This window comes from Myotis myotis, unplaced genomic scaffold, assembly GCF_014108235.1.
Source record: "Myotis myotis isolate mMyoMyo1 unplaced genomic scaffold, mMyoMyo1.p scaffold_m19_p_3, whole genome shotgun sequence".
In the NCBI taxonomy this organism is placed as follows: Eukaryota; Metazoa; Chordata; class Mammalia; order Chiroptera; family Vespertilionidae; genus Myotis; species Myotis myotis.
The window spans coordinates 146,168,822-146,193,145 of NW_023416335.1; the positions used below are offsets into that span (position 1 = coordinate 146,168,822).

General features: G+C 36.9%; 1 long non-coding RNA gene across 5 annotated transcripts in view; it reads left to right on the top strand.

The window, feature by feature from the left end:
* Positions 1–24,324, top strand: part of LOC118651380 — a 107,742-nt gene that overhangs the window by 689 nt on the left and 82,729 nt on the right. For 2 of the 5 annotated variants that reach the window (XR_004966225.1, XR_004966220.1), the window contains exons 2-3: positions 12,309–12,365; positions 20,526–20,604. The exons of 1 other annotated variant lie outside the window; for it this stretch is intronic. This is a non-coding gene — a long non-coding RNA (uncharacterized LOC118651380). Of the gene's footprint in view, positions 1–6,475; positions 6,596–12,308; positions 12,366–20,525; positions 20,605–24,324 lie in introns of all 5 variants that reach the window. 2 more of the 5 variants (XR_004966221.1, XR_004966222.1) reach the window with 2 other exon arrangements.

The window sequence follows — 24,324 nt, forward strand, 5'->3', positions numbered from 1 at the left end:
ATACACCACCGAGGGGCAAAGGGTTATCTGTCGCTCCTAAATAACAAAAAATATATAAGCATAAAACAAAAGGTGTCTTTGTCCTGTTTACGGAATGCAGTGTATTTTGAACTATTACTAGATACTGTGTAAATTAAACTCCACATGGTGATGTGGCCAGTGGAAAATGTTTCACATGGTTATTCATCTCACTAAACATTCTGCTCCACCGTGTTTTTTATGCTAGGAAAGGTCGAGAAGAACACTTCTTTATATTCTTCCCTACCTTTTCCCCAACAGTTCTGCCTGCCTTTTGAACTTTTCCTTCTGCTTTGTAAGATAGCATGTTAAAAAACTGAATACGCCTCTGAATGTCATACATACAGTATATAAGTACATGTATGTACATTTATTGTATTACTGAGCATTTTAATCTATTAATAAATTAAAAGTATAACTTGATATTTGGAATCGTAAGTTAAAATAATAAAAATGAGATACGGTTTTTTATATATATGTGTGTGTGTGTGTATCCTATATAATAAAACCCTAATATGCAAATTGACTGAATTGCAGAAGTACGGGTCACAATGATGCACACTGACCACCAGGGAGCAGATACTCAACACAGGAGCTGCCCCGGGTGGTCAGTGTGCTCCCACAGGGGGAGCGCTGCTCAGCCAGAAGCCAGGCTCATGCTGGTTAACGCAGTGGCCGTGGCGGGTGCCTCTCTGGGGATGCTAAAGACCCCTCGGGGATGTCTGACTGCCAGCTGTGGGGAGTGGACCTAAGCCGGCAGGCGGACATCCCCTGTGGGGTCCCAGATTGAGAGAGAGTGCAGGCTGGGCTGAGGGGACACCCCTCCCCCCCCATGCATGAATGTCATGCACTGGGCCTCTAGTACAGATATATTTATATAGTTGCACCAAGTATTACCACTTTATCCATTAGTTTGCTTATATATAGGACTTTGTTAATACCAAAAGATGGACCTTATTGTTAACAACCCCATATTTACTCAAAACACGTTTTAAATAGCATAAAAGTTGGTAAAATTGGAGAAATCACTTCCAGAAAGGAACAGGTCTAATTTGACGGTTTTGTTAGCTTGGATATTTTACTGAAAGAGATAAAACATTTTCATGGTAAATGTGTAGGATAGAAGCATTAGGAAAAAATACACTGACACTCTTTCTTGAGAAAACTTGATTTAGGATAAATTTAAGTCTTGTTGAACAAGTTTTAAATTATCCTATTACTAGTGTCCAATCTGTTAATAAATTTGTAAAACTTGTTGAATGTCTACTATAGAGGTCGGTCCTAGGTATTAAATGAGCTAACATTTGTTAAGAGCTATGTTCATAGTTTTCTAATAAGCACTGTAAATAGAATATTTTTTAAAATTGTCCTATTGCATCAAAAGTCCATTTTTTTTTATTACTAATATTGATCAAATTTACCTATTTTGTAGATAAGTGGTGTTTTTAACTATTCACTTTGATGGCTTTTACTGAAAAACAGTCCACACCTTGTATGTGTTTTGTGTGTTGAATGTGTGTAGGTAAATTTCTTGCGTACCTTATGGAAAAATTACTGGTTTAAAGTGAGGGAAAAAATCCTCACTAGGGGCAGAAAATGAGTTTGTAAATAACTAGTTATAGAAAAGGGAGTCCTCACATTATTGAAAGATGTAGACTACTGAAAATCTTATCATGGTAAAGGGTAAAAAGGATAGATATCTCAAATTTAACAAGTACTTCATTGTCCTCTGTAGCTCGGTTGGTTGTCATCCCATGCACAGAGGGTTGCGAGCTTGATTCCCTGTCCAGGTTTCAGGCTCAATCCCCAGGAGGGAGGCAGCCGATTGATGTATCTCAATGTTTCTCTCTCATGGATGTTTCTCTCTATCCTTCTCCTTTCCTCTCTCTCTAAAAATGAATAAAAACATTTGGATTCAAACTGCCCTTCCATAAACAATACTACCAACAGTTCACTCACTTGCTCAGGCATAAAACTAGGAATATTCTTTGATTCCTCACCTCAGCTGATCATCCAGTACCATCAGCTCTTCCTTGTGTGTATTCAAAATTCAGCCACTTCTCATCATCTCTCATGCCACCACCCTGTCCAAGACACTACATCTCTTAAAGAGCAATATCCACATTATCTGCTTCCACTTTTCTCTGTGCGCCTTCAAACCATCTCTACATACCTGCTAAAGTGATCATTTTAAAAAGCTCATGAGGCTATGGTACTTCCTTATTTTAACCTCCAATGGCTACCCTTAGAATAAAATTCATTTTCCTTACCATGGCCTTTAAAACTGTATAATCTGGCTTCTGCTTACCTCTCCAACTTCATCTTACTCTCACCCTTCCTTTCTGTCTCTGTCACGTATCAGGCTTTTTCCAGTCTATAGCAGAGACTGTTGGTTGTCCCCTAAAATTTTTCTGATTTTTTTCATAGTAATAGACATGGGCACGTGGCTATCCAGAATAAAGACTCTATTTCTAGCCTCCCTACAGCCATGTGGTAGTTCTGGCCAATAAGCAGGTATGTCATGTTCAAAGACAGCTCTTACGCACCTTCAGTCCTTTGCTGCTTTTCCTTTTATATCCTGCACCCCGGACTACAGGTGTGAAGCATTTAACTCTGGCTGCCAGTTTGGGCCAGGTGCAGGTACCCACATCATAAGGATGGCAAAACCTTAAGCTGGCGGAAACCTGAGGCCTTGAGACCCTTGTGGAGTAGCATACCAACCCTATACTCCTTATATTAATTTTGACATAAAGAAAAAAGTGAACTGTCAGTAAAGCTACAATTTAGGGTCTCTTGTACTCAGTTCAACTTAACTGATACTCCATAGGACCTTTGTACTTACTGTTTATTTCTGCCTGAGATATGCTTTCTCTATGTCTTTATGGCTAACTCATTCTCATCCTTCAGGTCTTAACTCAGATATTATCTCTAACACTCTTCCTTGGCCACCATATCTAAAGTAGCTCCTTTTTTCACTTATTTTCTCGAACATGATCCCCTATTTTAATAGCATTTGTAATTTGTCGTTATCTCTTTATTGTTTCCCTTCGCCCTACTAAAAATGTAAATTTTATGAGAGCAGGGATTACATTTGTTTTATTCACTGCTTTATCCCCCACACATGGTAAGACATTAGATAAGTACTGTTGAATGTATGAGACTGGGAATAAATGAGCTGTTGAATGAATGAAATAGATACTTATCCAATGTTAGACTGTTCTTTTAAAGTTAATATGTTGAAAGGTTTTCTTCAACACATATGAAATTCAAGCTAGGAAACAACTAGGAAAAATAGTGCTAAACTAATAGAATATGCCAAGCTTCCAGCCCTTGATAATGGAAATATGTACCTTTTCCTGGGGAACCTATAAGGTTATTGCAGGGGGCCAGGAAAAAGCATAATTGGTGAGAGAGTAGCAAATCAGGAAGAGCACTACAAAATATCTTCTGCAGAAACACCCACAAAATAGCATTCTGGTTTGTTATATAACTTACTGGACCTCAGATTCTTCAGCTAAAACATATGAATCTTAAGCTTTGAATAGTAATCTAAAAGTTTAATAGTAAGTTAGACTTATGAGTGATGTAACATGTTACACATTAATTTGGTCTTCAGGTGTTGTTTTAATAAGTGATTAAATCTTGATGATACTGGTAAGGGTTCAGAGAAACGGTTTCTTATACTACTGAGAGTATAAATTGGCAAATTTCTAGAGTATAGCTTAATATGTATCAAAAGCCGTGAGCATATGCATTTGACAGGTCAATTACTCTAAAGGAAATGTAGCATAAGGATATGTGTAACAATTTTATTGCAAAAGTGTTCATTACTGCATTGATTACTAGAATATTGGTTAAATAAGCTACATCCATACAGCAGAACAGTATTCAGTTTCTAAAAACAATGGAGGAAATTTTATCAATAGATATATTAAGTGTGAAGAAAGCTTTAAAATATAATTCCAATTTTGTAAAAATTTATAAGTTCACAAAGACTAACTGGATATGTACAAGATTTTAAAAAGTGACTTTTATAGTTATTTTTATTTCATTTCATAGTTTTAAAATTTTTTCATAGAAAAATTTTTTTACAATGCTAATTAAAAGGCTGGCTGTCTTTAGCCCAGCCAGTGTGGCTCAGTGGTTGACTGTTGACCCATGAACAAAGAGGTCACCGATTCGATTTCTGGTCAGGGCACATGCCTGGGTTGCAGGCTCCATCCCCGGTGTAGGGGGTGCATGAGGCTGCTGATCGATGTTTCTCTCTCATACATGTTTCTATTTCTATCCCTCTTCCTTCCTCTCTTTCTCTAAAATCAATAAAAACATTTTTTTAAAGGCTATCTTTATATTTAAATAAATAAGTGCATAATTTGGGGAACTAGTACCACTACTAAATTCCCAAGCCTGATATCTTTTACCTTTTCTTCCCTACACAACTATTACCAGATCTTGCATATTTTACCTTCTAAATATGTCTAGGATCCAGCCTTACCTCTCCCATTTTTTAGCCATTCTCTTAATCATTCACTCATAATCTCTTATCTGAACTTTTTAAAAGAGATTATTTAACTGGTCTTTCTTTATTAAGTTTTACCTCTCTCCTGTCTTCCAAACGACCACCAATTTCTATGGTGCACATCTTTGGAGACTTCCCAAAGGTGGAAGTGAGACTGTAACTCTGAGACTATCATAAAAGGCATTGGGACTTCCTTATGCATACTCTCTTGAATCACTGAGAGATGCCAGCTATCATGTCATAGGACATTCAGGCAGCCTATCGAGAAGCCTGTGTGCCAAGGAAATGAAATCTAACAACCAATAAGGAACTAAAACTTGCCAACAACCACATGAGTGTTTAAAAACAAATCCTTTGACCCCCTTGAGATGACTCCAGCCCAGCCAACAGCTTAACCTCATAAGAGACCCTGAACCAAAACCACCTAGCTATCCACTTCCTGAATCTGAGATATTTGTTGTTTTAAGCTGCTGTGTTTGGGTTAATTTGTTATGCAGCCATAGATAACTAATACATCTTCCTTCAGGATTCATCTTTTGTGAAATTTTTCTGAACCCATTTTTTTTTCCACTTAGGCTACTTAAAAATTGGTTTTTGCCCTGCTATACAAGGAGCTTCTTAAGGGCAAGAACTATCTCATTTTCCCCTAAATGTTTATACATCAACAGGTGTTTTTAGCGCTTACATGCTCAGCATTATACTAAAGAGTTAGCAGTAACATGATTTGATTTAAAAATGTAATTACTAAGTAACACTTAAGACTTACTATGTATCAGGCACTATTTTAGTCATTTTACCTATATTAACTCATGAAATTCTTATTTCTACTTTATGTGCTCTGTGGTACAGACTAAATTCTCTGCTAGATTAGAAAAGGGAAGTGAGAGAGAACTGGTGTTGTTAGGGATAATTTCACCAACTGGCTGTTTAGGTTCAATGTTAAATGACAGTTTGAATAGATGTGCATGAGAGGAAGGGGACGTTTTCAGTGGAGGGCATAACACGAACAAAGGCAGCTGGGAATATCATAACAAAGTACCACTGACTGGGTGGCTTAAACAAATTTATTTCCTCACAGTTTGGAAGCTACTAGTCCAAAACAGGGTTGGTTTCTTCCAAAGGCCTCTGTCCTTGGCTTGTAGTTGGCTTTTTATGTTCCCATGGTGTTCTCTCTATATTCAAGTCTGTCTCCGAATTTCCCCTTTTTATAAGAACACTAGTCATATTGAGTTAGAGCCTACCCATATGACCTATTTAATCTTAACTACCCTTTTAAAGCTCCTATCTCTAAATAAAGTACAGTGGGGCCTTGACTTATGAGTTTAATTCGTTCCAAGACTGAGCTCGTTAAGGAGCTCGTTAACTCAAATTACTCTATCAACTCAATGCAAAAAATCGGCTGAGAGACAGCTGGTATCTCAAAAAATGCGTTAGTCAGGACACTCGTAAGTCAAGGCCCCACTGTACTGGAGGTTAGAACATACATTTTGGAGCAGTACAAGTCAGCCAACTTGGAAGCAGAAATGAGCAAGGGCCAGTGACTAAAACCCCAGCCTAAGGTAAGTAGAGGGGGCTAGTGGAATTTATCTTAGAATCAGGTGGCACAATTTTAGAGTATTTTAAATGCCAGGCAGAAGAGTTGAAATGGATGGCTTTTGCTAAGTCACTGCTAATCAGTTCACTCCAAGGTTTAGTCAGCACCAAAAAGGAAAAAGAAAATAAGTTAAATAGAATCATTTATTGTATATTTCTTCATATCCACTTAAAATTTTTTTTCTAATCCTCACCCAAGGATATGTTTTTATTGATTTTTAGAGAGGGGAAGAAAGGGAGAAAAAGAGAGAGAAATATCGATGTGAGAGAGAAACATCATTCGGTTGCCTTCCGTATGCACCCACATGGGATTGAACCTGAAACCTACGTATGTGCCCTAACCAGGAATTAAACTCAAGACCTTTCCGGGAATGGGACAACAAACACTTCAGCCAACTGAGCCGCACCAGCCAGGGCTTCAGATCCACTTTTATGACTTGACATTGTCATTCTGAACTTTCCAAGGTAATTACTTTTAATTATCTATGAGTTATCTCAAAATTAATGTCCTTTTACCCATTCAAATCAATTTCATACAATAAAAAAGTTCTTTTTTCCCCACATCATGCAAAAAAAATCAACAAAATGTTTCCATGATTAAGCTGTTTTTTAATAAAAACACCAATTATTTTATCCCATGTATGAATTATAAGGTATTTTTCACTTCAAAAGTTACTCCCCCAAAGGTTACCAGGTTTAATGAATATATAATAATTAATTTAAAACATGTAATTAGCCAATACATTCTTGCTTGGCAATGAATGAATAACTGAACTCTGTTTAAAAGGAAAACGTGGATTAAATACTGAATTGACAGAAGGAATGAAAATAATTTATGTACATAGAGTAGGTTGATGAAAGAATTACCTGCTTCTTAAAAATAGTAATGGCCTTAGTGATAGCTATTCCAATGTTGAATGTTAATACATTTTTTAATTAAGCAGTTTACTTAATGTGAAATTACATTCAGTGTAAAAGAAAGTGATTATGAAGACAGTGAGACAATAAAGATTATGAAGTGTGTAGATCTCACCAAAACCTTAAGCATAGAAGAAACAATCTAAAAATCCCCTACTTCAAACTGATTCTATTAAATTCAAATTCTTGCAATCAGGCACTGTTTTTATGTTTAACCTAAAATATTTACATTGTTTTTCTTATTTAGCATTTAAGACTGCTCACATTACAGATTGTTCATGGATGAAATATGAATCTAAGCAGATTTTCTGTAAAATATGGTATAAGCTTATTCAGTTTTCCATCTGATTGCTAATAAACCTTACAGTACAGTTTGTAAAGCCCCTTAAGGACTGAGTGTGTAGAGCAGGCTGCAAGTTTCAAGAAATAAGCTGAAAATGAGCATATAAGCCTACTTTTTTTTCTTTTTAAATATATTTTTATTGATTTCAGAGAGGAAGGGAGAGGGAAAGAAATAGAAACATCAATGATGAGAAAGAATCATTTATCATTAAGCTACCTTCTGTACACCCCTACCCCCTCTCCCCAACCACCACCAATGGGGATCAACGCCACGAAACCCAGGCATGTGCCCTGATTGGGAATCGAACTGTGACCTCCTGGTTTATAGGTTGATGCTCAACCACTGAGCCACACCAGCTGAGCAGGCCCATTACTTTTTTAGAAAGACATTGTTGGCAAGAAGATAGTTACTAAATAATCACAATAATTCTCAATAACTTTACATTATGAATACGATGTCCACCTCTATATGTGGAGCCTATATTCATAATCAATTAAGGTGTTTTAAAAACACTGCCTATAATAGAGGTAAAGACTCATTTCATCAATAAAAAATGAGTATAGTTAGTTCCTATTAGCTCTAGTTCTTAAAAGTTGCTATATCTGCTATACCTCTGACTGGTGAAGGTGGTCCCCACACCTTTTTCCCTTTTAATGAAGCAGCCTACAATTAGGAATAACTCTTCATAAGCAGTACCCACAAGAGTGGGCATAGAATAGTTGAATGATAAAACCCAGAGAAACAGCCAGTTGATTACTTGCAAACCCAGCAGCTGCAACTGAAGAGAGGTGATAGTCTAGCACAAAAACAAATCATAAAACATCAGATTTCTGAAAAATAGGGAAAATCTTTTCTGGTAGCCTCATCCCAAAAGCTAGTTTTTCCTGATAATAGGGAATCTTATCAAAACAAACAAACAAAAAAACCCTCTTACTATAATAGCAGAGGAGGAGAAAGCTTCTATTTTGAATGAACCAACCGCAAACATATTTATTATACTTTGTAAAGTTGAAGAACTTGCATGAGTGTGTGGTTTCTTACTGAAACAAAATTTTCAAAAAGGAGAAAGGGAGGAGGATCCAAACTGTGTTGCTTGGACTGTTTCTATGAGATATTGGTAAGTATTCTGTGATAAAAGGATTCTGTTATAAATAAAGCATAGGAAATGCTGAGTTAAACCAGGTAAATGTTTCATTAATAGACTAGAGGCCTGGTGCACGGATTCATACACTGGTGGTGTCCATTAGCATGGCCTGCAGGGATCTGGCTGAAACCAGCAGTCCAAAGCCACCTGCCGCTCCTGCTCATCCTGGCCCAGCTGCGTTTGCCTTGGGCTGGCACCCAGTCAGTCCTGATTGGGAGAGGTTCGCGCTGCCCACAGTGGCACTTGCCAGCCGTGAGCCCTGTGTCTGGCGCCCATCGGTCAGCTGAGTGGCGCTACCACTGTAGGAGCGCACTGACCACCAGGGGGCAGGTCCTGCGTTGGGTGTCTGCCCCCTGGTGGTCAGTGCACGTCATAGCGACTGGTCATTCGGTCGACTGGTTGCTTAGGCTTTTATATATATAGATGGGATTTTTAATATGCCAACATTTGTGTCCCTAAGTGTCATAGTTCATTGTTATTGAAGATTTCGGCTAATACCTCACAAAAACATCAACTGTCTACTACATTTAAGAAAAGACTACTTAAAAAACTGAATTTGGGCTTCCTATAAACAGAAATTAAGGATTTTCTTTCATCAACTTTGTTAGGAGGAATTGACTTGGGCTGTGAATCGGATATCACCAATGTTTTGAATAGGACCAAATAAGAAATATTTATCTTATTTATGTAAGAGTAAGGTTTACCAAAACCTTATGCAAGGACTGGCTGACATTTAATATCATAACCCTAGTTTTTTTAGCTGAATATATTTTATAGTTAGATTTATAACATATTGAATGGGAGTTATCCCATAGACCTGTCATTGTGATTATGCCCCAAAGCTGAACATGAAATGCACCAAATGCTCTACATTATAAATTAAAATAACTTTAAATAACTGCAGGTATTAATTGAGTAGTGTCACAACTAGCCTACAACCACCACCACTACCACTTCTATCTACCCTTACTTAAAAAAAGGAGGGCTGGTGGAGAAAATAGTGTGTGTGGAAAAGCTGTTCCCAACGTGTAGTTGGGGCGGAGGCTGGAGTTTTCATTGAAGAGAATCACTTCTAAAGACTGGATTTTAAAAAGGGAGATAAATTTTTTCTCTCTTTTGGCTGTTCGCTTGGTCACAGGACTTACTGATCTTTTGGAGCTGAGTATGGGAAATAAAATTTCAACCATAATAGGCTGAGAGAGGTCAGGATAGCAGGGAAGTAGCTACCATTCCCATCATTTAATGTGGCAAAAAATGGAGTTTCTCATGGGTGGTGTGAATACCAGGGAAGGTAGGTGGGCTTGAGCCATCTTTGTCAGTATGAGGGCACCATCAAGAAGGAACCGCTGTAACAAGCGGTATGAAAGAGCTTTAGTAAGCTGGAGCCAGATAACCACCAAAATAGCAAACAAGGTAATGGTAAAGCCCTGCAGGCTTCTGCAAAGAGGCCTCACTGGAGATTCAGCTTTTGGATACTGGCACATAGAGGTTATCAATATCCAGTCATGAAGACTGCATTCTCACCCAGTCAAGGAAGGAAACATTTGCCCTTTCTCTTTTTTTAAAATTTGTTGAGGTGATTTTGGTTAATAAAATTGTATACAGTTCTCAGAGACATCATCTGTATATTATTTTGTATGTTTGCTACCCCAAGTCAAATCTCCTCCCATCACTATTTATTTCCCCCTTTACCCTCTTCTACCTCCCCGCACCCGCTTTGTCCTTTTCTCTTTTAAGTAAGGAAGAATTTATCTTTTTCTCTCTCCTTTCTCTCTGCCACAATCCAAGTGTCCTAACCCTAGAAGAGGGAGGAGAAGCAGGTGTCTAAGATTTCCTGCTACTGCCTCCAAATCACTAGAGCTTTACCTGTACTGGTGGTGGATGGATAGGAGGAAAAGGGGAGAAGAGTTTTGAATTGAGTTCAGGATTGAAGCTTTCAAGTTAACATGACTGACTCTTTAACCTTAGATTGTTATTGTTCTAATCAAGTACCTGAAAAATCAAATATCCTATATAATAAAAGGCTAATATGCAAATAGACCAAACAGCGGAACAACTGGTCAGTATGACATGTGCTGACCACTGGGGGCACGCGTGGAACATGGCAGGCGTTGGCAGCAGGTGGCAGAGCACGGGATATGGCGGGCATTGGCCGCGGCAGGATGGTGGAGCAGGTGAGCAGGGGTGCTAGACCAAGGCGGGACACTGGTCACTGTAATCAGGGCAAGCCTCTGGTGGTTACTGAAAATTCTTTACTTCCGCATGCCGCAGCCCCCTCCCGCCTGGCCTCCGGTGCTCATACCTGCTCCCGGCACCGGACCTGATAGCTTGGCGCCGTCTGGGTACGAGCAGCGGCTGCCGGCTCCAATTGCCCCTCAGGACTTCTCCACCTCCCCCTGCTCCTGAGTGGTGATTGGGGCTAGCAGCTGCCTCTTGCACCCACAGCTGGAGCTGCTGTTCGCACCCACTGCTGGCACCCAGCACTGGCCCTGATCGCTTGGCGCTGTCAGCAGGTGCGAGTGGCGACTGCCCACCCAGATCGCCCCTGAGGACTTATCCAGCTCCCCCTGCTCCCACTGCTTGCACCCGCTGACAGCACTGTACGGTGCAAGCAAGGCCGGCGCCATCAGTAGGTGGGAGTGGCAGAGGCCATAGCAGGGCTGCTGGCAGACAGGGAACCAGGGGCCATGGTGGGAGGGGCTGGGTGGGGCACAGAGGATGGGCCAAGATCTGCCCATGTGCCCACTGCAGCCTCGCAGCCCACAGTTCCTTTTCAGGTGCACAAATTCATGCACTGGGACCCTAGTATGTAAGATATTAAAAGAGCCACCACTCTGAAAAAAAGGACGTTCTACCTGGTATTGTTGGGAAGAGTTATTTGAAAAAATGAGGACATTGCTTTATGCGCTCAACAGTTTGAAACATTTTAGTAAAGACAGAAATACTTAAAAAAATGCTTATTATAGTGTTCATTTCGAAGTGTGATTTCTGTAATTCATTATCAGTTTCTTTTGTGAACTTAAGTTCTGAAATTTAAAACATCCTTGCAAAGTGAGTATTCTAGAAGTGTATTCATATCTGACAGTTTTGGTGAAGATTCAGCGGGCACCCACCACCCCCCCTCCAAAAAAAAAAAAAAAATCAAAACAAAAAGCAAAGTAGGCAACACCACACCGTTTATGGAATGATATTTTTAAAAGTTTTGCTCCTTTTTGCTTTTGCCACACATTGCAAAGACAGGCAGTTATGTCATTCAATCCTAATATCGTCACATAGTCCAGATTTTAAACGGATAAGTAGGATTAAAGAGCAAAGGAGTCTGAACTACCTCTTTTTACATTGTCCTTGATAACGTTTTTAAATCAAACGGAATTTCACATAATTTTAGATCAGTGTTTTCCCTTTTTTTGGTAAATTTTTTTTTTCAAATGGGACTTTTATTATTTCAAGAAAAAGGATTGTAAATATAATAAAGTTACATGCAGTAAACACCAATTATTCAAGAAAAACTATCTTAAATATAAAAATATCACATGCAATAAACATTAATATTTCAAGAAAAAAGGATTTCAAGTATACTAATATTACCAAAACTGTACTAACATAGTATGATATCACAAAAGTTGTAGAAAATATTAAAAATCGGCAAATAACAGGATTACTTCTATTCTAAAATACTAATTTTTCCCTCTGGCTCTATTTTTGTTCATCAGTTTATGTTGTTGGTTATATTCCACAAATGAATGAGATCATGTGATATTTATCTTTCCCAGACTGGCCTACTTCACTTAGAATGATGCTCTCCACATCCATCCATGCAGTTGCAAATGGTAAGAGTTCCTTCTTTTTTATAGCAGCGTGGTACTACATTGTGTAGATGTACCACTGTTTTTTAATCCACTCATCTGCTGATAGGCACTTAGGCTATTTCCAAATCTTAGCTATTGTAAATTGTGCTGCTGTGAACATAGAGGTGCATATGTTCTTTCTGATTGGTGTTTCTGTGTTCTTTGGATATATTTCTAGAAGTGGGATTACTGGGTTAAATGGAAGTCCATTTTTAATTTTTTGAGGAAACTCCATACTGTTTTCCACAACTGCTGCACCAGTCTGCATTCCCACCAGCAGTGTAAGAAGGCTCCTTTTTTCCACATCCTCGTCAGCACTTATTGCTTGTTAATTTGTTGAGGATAGCCATTCTGACAGGTGTGAGATGGTATCTCATTATTTTGATTTGCATCTCTCGGATGATTAGTGACTTTGAGCATGTTTTTATATGTCTCTTGGCCTTCCTTATGTCTTCTTTCGAAAAGTATCTATTTAGATCCTTTGCCCATTTTTTATTGGATTGTTTACCTTCCTTTTGCTAAGTTGTATGAGTTCCCTACAAATTTCGGAGATTAAGTCCTTATCAGAGATGACATTGGCAAATATGTTCTCCCGTGCAATGGGCTTTCTTGTTGTTTTGTTAATGGTTTCTTTTGCTGTGCAGAAGCTTTTTATTTTGATGTAGTCCCATTTGTTTATTTTCTCTAGTTTCCATTGCCCTAGGAACTGTACTGGTAAAGATATTGCTTCAACGTATGTCTGCTATTTTGCTGCCTATGGAGTCTTGTAAAATTTTTATGGTTTCCCATCTTACGTTTAAGTCCTTTATCTATTTTGAGTTTATTTTTGTGTAGGTGTAAGTTGGTGGTCTAGTTTCACTTTTTTGCATGTATCCGTTCAATTTTCCCAACACAATTTATTGAAGAGACTATCTTGACTCCATTGTATGCTCTTGCCTCCTTTGTCAAATGTTAATTGAGCATAATGGCTTGGGTTGATCTCTGGGTTCTCTGTTTGGTTCCATTGTTCTATATGTCTGTTCTTGTGCCAATACCACACAGTTTTGAGAACAGTGGCTTTGTAATATAGCTTGATATCTGGTATTGTGATCCCTCCAACTTTGTTCTTCTTTCTCAGGATTGCTGCAGTTATTCAGGGTCTTTTTTTATTCCAGATGAATTTTTGGAGAGTTTGTTATAGGTCTGGGAAATATTCAGTTGATATCTTAATTGGGATTGCATTGAATCTATAGATTGCTTTGGGTAGTATGGACATTTTAATGATGTTTATTCTACCAGTCCATGAACACGGTATATTCTTCCATATGTTTATGTCTTCCTCTATCTCTTTTTTCAACGTTCTGTTGTTTTCCGAGTACAGGTCTTTTACCTCCTTAGTTAAGTTTATTCCTAGGTATCATAATTTTTTTGGTGCAGTGGTAAAGGGGATTGTTTGTTTAGTTTCTCTTTCTGTGAGTTCATTATTGTTGTGCAAAAAGCCATAGATTTCTGGGTGTTAATTTTGTATCCTGCTACATTGCCAAAGTTATTTAGTTTTTTGATTGAGTCTTTGGGGTTTTCTATGTACAATATCATGTCAGCTGCAAATAATGACAATTTTACTTCTTCTTTTCTAATTTGGATGCCTTTTAGTTCTTCTTCTTGTCTGATCGCTATGGCTAGCATTTCCAGTACTATGTCGAACAGGAGTGGTGAAAGTGGGCATTCCTGTCTTGTTCCTGTTCTTAGGGGAAATGGTTTTAGTTTTTGCCCACTGAGTATGATGTGGGCTATAGGTTTGTCTTATATGGCCTTTATCATGTTGAGATATGCTCCCTCTATTCCAACTTTGCTGAGAGTTTTTATCAAAAATAGGTGTTGGATTTTGTTGAATGCTTTTTCTGCATCTATTGATATGATCATTTGACTTTTGTCTTTCAAGTTGTTTATGTGATGTATCACATTTATTGATTTGCGATTATTTTTTTAAATATTTTATTGATTTTTTACAGAGAGGTAGGGAGAGGGATAGTTAGAAACATCGATGAGAGAGAAACATCGATCAACTGCCTCTTGCACACCTCCTACTGGGGATGTGCCCGCAGCCAAGGTACATGCCCTTGACCGGAATCAAACCCGGGACCCTTCATTCAGCAGGCCGACGCTCTATCCACTGAGCCAAACCGGTTAGGGCTGATTTGCGATTATTGTACCAGCCTTGCATCCCTGGAATAAATTCCCCCTTGATCATGGTGTATGATCTTTTTAATATACTGCTGGATGCAATTTGCTGATATTTTGTTGAGGATTTTAGCATCTATGTCCATCAGGGATATTGGTCTGTAATTCTCTTTCTTTGTAGTGTCTTTATCTGGTTTTGGAATTAGGATAATGCTGGCCTCATAAAGAGTTTGGAAATGTTCTTTCCTCTTGGATTTTCTGAAATAGTTTGAGGCATATAGGTGTTCTTCTTTGAATGTTTAGAAAAACTCCCCTGTGGAGACGTCAGGATCTGGGCTTTTGTTTGGGGGGAGTTTTTTGATTACTGCTTCTATTTCATCGGTGGTTATTGGCCCATTCAGGTTTTTTGATTCTTCCTGATTCAGTATTGGGAGATTCTATTTTTCTAGGAATTTGTCTATTTCCTCCACATTGCCTAGCTTGTTAGCATATAGTTGTTCATAGTATTTTACAATTCTTTGTATTCCTGTGGTGTCCATGGGTACTTCTCCATTTTCATTTCTTATTTTATTTATTTGGGTCCTCTCTGTTTCTTGATGCGTCTGGCTAATGATTTATCAATTTTTTTTTTATCCTGTCAAAGAACCAGCTCTTGGTTTCATTGATTTTTTGTATTTTTTTTTTTTAGTCTGTATGTTATTTCTGCTCTAATCTTTATTATTTCCTTCCTTCTACTTATGCTTGGCTTTTCTTATTGTTCTCGTTCTGTTTCTTTAAGTTGTAGGGTTAAATAGTTTATTGATGATTTTTCTTATTTTTTGAGGTATGCCTGTAGTACTATGAACTTCCTTCTCAGTACTGCTTTTGCTGTGTCACAGAGATTTTGGGTTGTTATGTGTTCATTTTCATTTGTTTCCAGGAAGTTTTTTATTTCTTTCTTGATCTCGTTGGTAACCCACTCATTGTTTAATAACATGTTATTTAGCCTCCATGTGTTTGAATGTTTTGGGGTGTTTTTACTGTAGTTGATTTCTAATTTCATTCCACTGTGATCTGAGAAGATGCTTGATATGATTTCAATTTTCTTGAACTTGTAGAGACTTGTTTTGTGTCCTAGCATGTGGTCTAGCTTTGTGAATGATCCATGTACACTTGAGAACAATGTATATTTTGCTGCGTTGGGGTGAAATGTTCTATAAATGTCTATCTATCAAATCCATCTGATTCAGTGTGTTCTTTAGAGTCTCTTTTTCCATGTTAAGTTTTTGTTTGGAAGATCTGTCCAAAGAAGTTAGAGGGGTGTTAAAGTCCCCTCCTATGACTGTATTGTTGTCGATCTCTCCACTAAAGTCCTCTAGAAGTTTTTTTTATATATTTAGGTGCACCTATATTGGGTGCATATATGTTTACTAGGGCTATATCCTCTTGTTGGATCAATCCCTTTAGTATTATGTAGTGACCTTTGTCTCTTGTGATGGCCTTCATTTTAAAGTCTATTTTGTTGGATATGAGTACTGCTACTCCAGCTTTATTTTTCTTTTCCATTTGCATGGAAATGTTTTTTCCATCCCTTCACTTTCATTCTGTATGTGTCTTTTGTTTTGAGGTGGGTCTCTTGTAGACAACATATAGTTGGGTCATGTTTTTGTATCCATTTAGCTACCCTATGCCTTTTGATTGGAGCATTTAATCCATTTACATTTAGGGTTATTGTTGAGAGATACTTATTTATAGCTATTTTAATTCTGTATGGCTAGGTTTCTCTCTGTTTCTTCTTCTCAGCATCCCTTACAGCAATTCCTTTAGCATTTCTTGTAATGCTGGCTTGATGGTGATGAACTCCTTTAGCGTTTTTTTGTTTGGGAAGCTCTTTATTTGACCGTCTATTTTGAATGATAGCCTTGCTAGATACAGTAATCTGGTCTCAGATCCTTGCTTTCCATTACCTTGAGTACTTCATGCTATTCCCTTCTGGCCTGTAGAGTTTCTGATGAGAAATCAGGTGTGTCAGCCTTATGGGAACTCCTTTGTAGGTAACAGTTTTTTGTTTTGTTTTTTCTTGCTGCCTTTAAGATTCTCTCTTTGTCTTTAACTTTTGGCATTTTAATTATGATGTGTCTGGGCGTGGGCCTGTTTGGGTTGTTCTTGTTTGAGGTTCTCTGCGCCCCTGAACTTGTGTGACTTTTTCCTTTACCAGGTTAGGGAAGTTTTCTGCCATTATTTCTTCAAACAGCTTCTCTATGCCTTTCTCCCTTTCTGCCTTTTCTGACACACCTGCTGTTCTAATATTGTCACGTTTCACGTTGTCCCACAGCTCCCTTAAGCTGTCCTCCTGTTTTTTAATTGTTTTTTTCTTTTTGGTTCTCTAATTGAGTGATATTTTCTTTCTTTTTTTATTGATTTTTTAAATAAATCAATAAAGACAGGAAGGGAGAGGGATAGAGAGTCAGAAACATCGATGAGAGGAAAACATCGATCAGCTGCCTCCTGCACACCCCCCACTGGGGATATGCCCGCAACCAAGGTACATGCCCTTGACTGGAATCAAACCCGGGACCCTTTGGTCCGCAGGCCAGAGCTCTATCCACTGAGCCAAACCAGTCAGGGCTTGAGTGATATTTTCAACTCTGTCTTCTAATTCACTGATTCGATCCTCAGCTTCCCCTAATCTGCTGTGTATTCCTTCCAATGTGTTCTTTATTCATGTTATGTCATTCTTTATCTCAGACTGTTCTTTTTTCATAGTTACTATATCTTTTTTTAAAAATATGTTTTATTGATTTTTTTACAGAGAGGAAGGGAGAGGGATAGAGAGTTAGAAACATCAATGAGAGAGAAACATTGATCAGCTGCCTCCTGCACACTCCCTACTGGGGACGTACCCGCAACCAGGGTACATGCCCTTGACCGGAATAGAACCTGGGGCCCGTGAGTCCGCAGGCTGATACTCTATCCACTGAGCCAAACCGGTTAGGGCTATATCTTTTTTCATACTGTTGAGCATTTTTACCATTATTGCTCTGAACTCTGTTTCAGATAAATTTCTCATCTCTGCTTCATTTATCTCTTCTTCTGGAGAATTCTCTAGTTCTTTAATTTGGGTTTTTTTTCTTTGTCTCCTCATTTTGGTTGTCTGTTTGGGTGTGTGATTATGTTTTAGGTAGATCCGCTACACCTCTCAATCTCTAGTGCAGGACAGTGTTGAAGGCTGTTTCTAACAAATTGGATCAAAGATTCAAAGCCTTCAGAGATGGCCTCTGTCTACAGCAGTGATGGCAAACCTTTTGAGCTCGGCATGTCAAAATTTTGAAAAACCCTAAGTTAACTCTGGTGCTGTGTCACATATAGAAATATTCATAATTTTTTTAATATTTGCAACCATAGTAAAAAAAAAGATTTATATTTTTGATGTTTATTTTATATATTTAAATGCCATTAACAAAGAAAAATCAACCACAAAATATGTATAAAATGAGCAAAAACAGAAAAACAATGTACATTTAGGAAAAAATAATAAAAACAATGATAATCAAATGGTACGAAAACTAGAAATTAGTGACGTTTTTGATGCCGAAGTTTGTCTGCTAATTCTTCGATTACAGGTTCATACTTGGTGCACTTCAAGGCCAAGCAAGCGCCACTAACTTCATCTGTTAGCTGGTTTCTTTTGTTCGTTTTAATATTATTTAATGCTGAGAACAAAGTCTCACAAAAATATGTTGATGAAAAAATTGTTAGCAAATCCATTGCTAGATTTTTTATGTTGCTAAAAGTGTCAGGTACTTTGTTCCAAGAACTCAAAATTTCTTGTTCGTAGTTGCACTCTTTTTCATTATTCAAACGATTTCGTTCTAGATTTTCAAGTTTCAACCTTAAGCTGACAAACACGAGTCCAAATGCTACCTTGAAAATCTGCAAATTGCCTCTCTAAATTGTCAATTTGCAGACATTGGAAATCCTTTAATTCCAAAGTACTGTAAACAACTACATCCGGATACTTAATTATTTTAATGGTCTGTTCTAGGCTTCTAAATTGGTCGAATCTTTCACTAAACTGTTCAAATAACGAATTTACTATATTCTGGTACATAAGTATGGACTCCATTACACTTGTTGTAGTGGCCTTCTCGAAATACTTTTTTATCTGAGGAAAATACTTATAAATTTTAGTTTATCCAAGGAGAGGGATGACACGATCTCTTTTGTAAAGATCTGTCTGAAGTAGGGCAAGAAGCAGGAAGGGCAGTTAGGATGCTATAGCAATAGTCCTAATGAAAGGAGATGACAATTTGGACCAGAAAAGTAGCAAAGGAGGTAATGAGGAATGGTCAGATTCAGAATATAGAATAAAAAGCTCCCAAATTACTTTATTATTGATTAAAATATGTTTATAACAGTTTGTTTATAACATTTTCATTATAAAATATTATGGTCATTTCCCATTTCTTTAAGTATTCTCCAGCACATAAAAATAAAGAAAAAATAAAAATTAAAAATAAATGTCCCCAGCACATAATATTAGTGACTACATAGTATATTTTAGTTGTAACATAATTTAGCCATTGTTTATATAGAACAATTTATTTAACCAGTCCTCTTGTTGACCATCTAAGTTTTCCAGGATATTTTCTATTATAAATACCATTAAAATGCACATCCTCATTGTTATGTCTTTGCAAATATTATTACTAATTATTTAGAAATCTCTGCCTGTTGATTTTAGGAATGACTCTGCTGAATTTGAACTAGAAAGGCAGAAACTAGAAAAGCAGAACTATTACCATAAACCAACAACTTAGATTTTTTTCCTTTTAGCTATAACCATAGAAAAAGAATTCTCTACATCAGATGCACATTGATAGAGTTTAAAGGGCACCACAAATATTTGATTATGAAATATTTATAAATTCCTGTTCAAGATTAAATAAACATTCCTGTATTTCAGAATTTGTTTTTATTTCTGATAGACGTAATTATTACTAGGAACAGATGACCAATTACAAGGACTGTCACTATTTTAACATTCTACTTGAACTGTGGCCATGCTGGATTTCTGGCACCTGAGCTTTCACATCCATCTGTTATTAGGGCATTGTGCCCACTTACTAGGTTTATGCCAGTTTCAAAATATCATTTGTAAATCAAGATAGGCAATGTGTATTTGAGATATAAATCATTTATTATTTTATCTTTTTTTAAGAAAGTTTTTATTGATTTTTTAGAGGGAGAGGAAAAAAGAAATAGAATCATTGATATGAGAGCGAAACATCAGCTGCCTCCTGCACACCCCCTACTGGGGATCGAGCCCACCACCCAGGCATGTGCCCGACCAGAAATCAAACCTGCAACTCTGTGGTGCATCCGGCAACACTCAACCAACGGAGCACGCCAGCCAGGACTATTCTACATCTGGATTGTTTTTAGGAAGACTTTTAGGCACTTACAGATTTGACATAACTTCCAATTAGATATAGGTAGAAAGCAAAAATATAAACAAAATTTTAACTACTAAGTAATAAATAGAATACCAGGTTTCTTCAGCATGAGAAAATTGAAATTAGGGGAGCTGCTATAACAAATCCTTGAAAAAAGTTTATATATACTATTTGAGGGAAAGAAGTTAACATTTATTTGGTACCTACTATGTGCAAGGTGCTTTTACATAATTAATTATGAAAATCTTACAATAGACCTGTGATTTCAGTATTATTATCTCTATTTTGCAAAAAAAAAAAAACAAAACAAACAAACAAACAAACAAAAAAAAACTAAAAGAAATGACTTAACCCTGACCGGTGTGGCTTACTTGGTTGGGCATCATCCTATGCACTGAGAGATTGCTGGCTCTATTCCCAGACAGGGCACATGCCTAGATTTCTGGTATGATTCCCGCTCTGGGCACATATGGGACTCAACCGATCGATATTTCTCTCTCACATTGATGTTTCTCTCTCTCTCCCTGCCTCACTCTCTAAAAAAAAGGAAGAAGAAGTTAAAATTTAAAAAATAATCAACAACCAAATAATTGCTTTACCCTTAAAACTCAACTCAACATTCCAAGGTAAGTGTGAGTTTATAAATTAGCTCTCATTATCAAGAGGCAATACCAAATAGCAATGAATTATTTTTACTCTAAGAGACTACCTACCCAGACAAAATATCTAAGAGGAAAAAAAAAAAAGCTGTTCGCTTATTGTTAGGTCAGTGATTTTCAAACTTTTAAAAAGAAGCTCTTTCTTTTTCCCAACCAAAACTACATAAAACAGATGAGAATGGTTGAAGCAAGGGTGCAAAAAAGGGAGCTGGAGATTGTAGTTCTGTTTGCTCCCTACCCAGTTTTCTCCTCTAATGCTCCTTATAGCCTCTGAAGTAATACTTATAAATCGCAGGACTTGGAATCTCTTTTAAAACCCGTGTTGTGGCTAGAACACTTGGTTGATCAGCTCACTTTTGTAATATTTAAATGATTTATTTTGATTATCTACCGATCACAAAAGTGTGACTTGAAAGTGGTGGAGAACTTTCTGGGGCAATGGCTAAGAATTTTTTATTTTATCTGTATTGTCTTTCCTTCTCTCTCCCAGGCAGAATCAATTAATTCAATCTATCAAGTATTTTTTTAACCTCATCTGAATGCCAGGCACTATCCTGGTTCTTACCTTCAGGAAGTTTAGATTCTAGTTTGGAAAAGTAGATAATAAAGAAGTGAAAAAACTCAATTTGTGCTATAAGGAAAATATATGTTTTAAATAAACAATGCTTATGGAATGCTGGACTACTTTATTTATGTCTCGTTGCTTAAAGTTACTTGTATTGGGTTGAATGTGTCCCTCAAAAGTTCATGTCCACCCTGGACCTCAGAATGTGACCTTATTGGAAATAATGAAAAAAGTTTAAAATATACTATTTTTAAGATGTAATTAGTTAAGATTAAGTCAGTGGATTTGGGTAGGCCCAAATAATGGAGACACAGACACACGGGGAGAAAGCCATATGAAGGAAGCAGAGATTGAAGGAGATGATTTACAAGCCAAAAAACACCAAGGATTGCCAGCAACCACCAGAATATAGGAAAGGCAAAGGTTTCTTCTGTAGAGTCTTGGGAGAGAGCAAGGCCTGTTGGTGCCTTGATTTTGGATTTCTAGTCTCCAGAACTGTGAGGGAGTAAATGTATCTTGTTTTAAGGCACCCAATTCGTGCTAATTTGTTATGGTAGCCCTAGGAAATTAATACACTGCTTTATATAGAATAGTTAGGAAGGCTTCTCTTAGTATATGACTTTTAAACAGAGACATGAATGATCAGAATGACCCAACCAAGTTAAAAAACACTGGTGTTTATTTCATCTCAGTGATACATATGCTACAGATATTTAAATTACTAGTTCTAAAAATGAAATAGTAGTTCTAAAACAAATACATTATTTTTCCACTCACTACAGATGTCTTTTCTTTGCAAAACCTATATAAAGTAGATATTAATTTCCATATAGCAAATAAAGAACTTGGACAGTGTCACACACCTAGTAAGTGGCAGCATCTAGATTCAAATTTAGATAATCTGGCTTCAAGAGCCTAAATTTACTATGACACTATTTCTCAAGCTTCAGGCATCATGATTTCATTCTGTCCACAGACTTCCGCGGTTGCCCTTTGGTGATATTTCATGTAACGTGGTCTTATTGAACATAGTTGCTCTATTTTGTCTCATACTTTTTATCTTCCCCTTAATAATAGTAGTAATAATTTATGATGATACTCATGATTGCTTAATTTATTGAGCACCGTGTATGCCAGCTTTCTTAATCCAAACAACAACCCCATGAGGTAGATGCTATTATTTTATGAACTAAGGAATAACTTACATATAGTAAGGTGATATGCCAAGATCTATAGGCTTAAATCTATAGGCCTATTAATTCTGATGTTATACACTTGTGTAACAATGACCAGAATATTCTCAGCTCAGAAGGCTCTCTTATGCTCCCTCCAGTAGCTAGTTCTCCAATGGTAAACACCATTTTAATATCTTTTACATGGACAAGCTTTGCCTATTCTGGAACTTCCTAAATGTGAAATTATACAGTATATACTCTTTGGTGTCTTGTTTCTTTCCAAAGTCCTCACCTTTAATGACCATGTTATACTTTCTCCAACAAAATTGCCAGGTCCTCTGCCTTTTTTCCCTAAGCTTTTGCTAAGTAATTAATGTTGATGATGTAATAAACAACTTTTTGCTAAAATATTGGTGAGTGAAAATGGTTTAATATTTTTTTCCAGATAACTTATTAGTATTATAATTGACCTTAAACCTAGAAGAATGACTACTATGGGAATTCTAAGCAGTCTAAGAGATTTTTGGAAGGGGAATAGAGAGATTGTGTTTTTCCTTAAATCTGAATACATAATTTTTTAATTAGTGCATTAATTGTTACTTTTAAAAGTTCTTTCTAAAATGTCAATGCTGTCGCTATAACTGCTTCTGAAATACTATAGAAGAAATCTTGGATGCATAAAAAGAAGGTTTCATATGACACAGAAAATTGAGCACTGAAGTTGTCAAAGATTTTGGGTTCTATCCTATGCTCTTCAACTTACTAGTTGGTTACCTCACGTAAATCACCTGATCCTTCTGAGCCAACTTCAATGTGAGGATAAAAACATTTGCTATGACTGACAGGATTGGTGTGAAGATCAAATATGAAATAAGCTCATGAATCTTAAGTGCTTCATAAAGTCCATATGTGATAGATACTTGGCTTTTATGTATGTAAAACTTACCTATTATACTTAATAAAAGAGCTAACATGATAATAGATATAAGTAAAATGGAATATTCTGACCATCTGATGTAATAGGAAGTCTTAGTGAAATTATTTTTGAAGAACTTGTAATTTAATAACCTAGATTGCCAATCACGTGATTCAAGTTTGATCTCTAAGTGAGTTGATTTGGAAAAACATAACAGCAATTTACTTTCCCATTTCCTTTTATCTTGTTTTTACATTTCAGCTCTCCTCAGTTATAAATTTTGTTGGAATGCAATACAATTTTTTGCTTTTAACTATTTCCTTAGAATTTTTGAGTCACATGAACTTGTCTAGGGTCCTCCTGTAACAAGAATTCTATAAATGCCATGTAAGATTGTGAAGAATTTGTCAGAAAGAAAAATGTGCAAGACTTTTTCTCACTAATAATCACTTACTAATTAATCTATAACCAGTGAAAAATAGGTTTTTGGGGGGAAGTGGAGGATAGGAGAGGATGAGTATGTACCGCTTTACTTTGGAGCACCACCGGCTGGTAAATGGAGTCTAATGGTGTTTGGTATACAAATTAAGAATTATATTGGGAGATTAGAGCAATCCAATTTTATATAAAACACATACTAGTTCTTAGAATTGTAAGAAATGCTGATTTGATTTACTAACTAAATGATTCAATTATTAATCTTTTCATTATACAGATCCTTTTTTTAGTCTGTTTCCAGAGCCAAATTCCCTTTAGACCTCACCATCACATCCCCAAGCGTCGGTAACATTATTTTCCTCTCTTGGAGTCCCACTTCTATTATCTCTGATTCTGTAGTGACACCTGGAAGGGCATTCTGTTTGCTTTAGCTCTTCTTCGATAATTCTTTTCCCTGTAAAGAGGGACAACTATTTTAGTTGAATTATTGATCTATAAATATTTTTTTTAAATTAAATCTTTATTGTTCAGATTATTACATTTGTTCCTCTTCCCCCCCCCATAACTCCCCTCCTCCCAGTTCCCGCCCTACC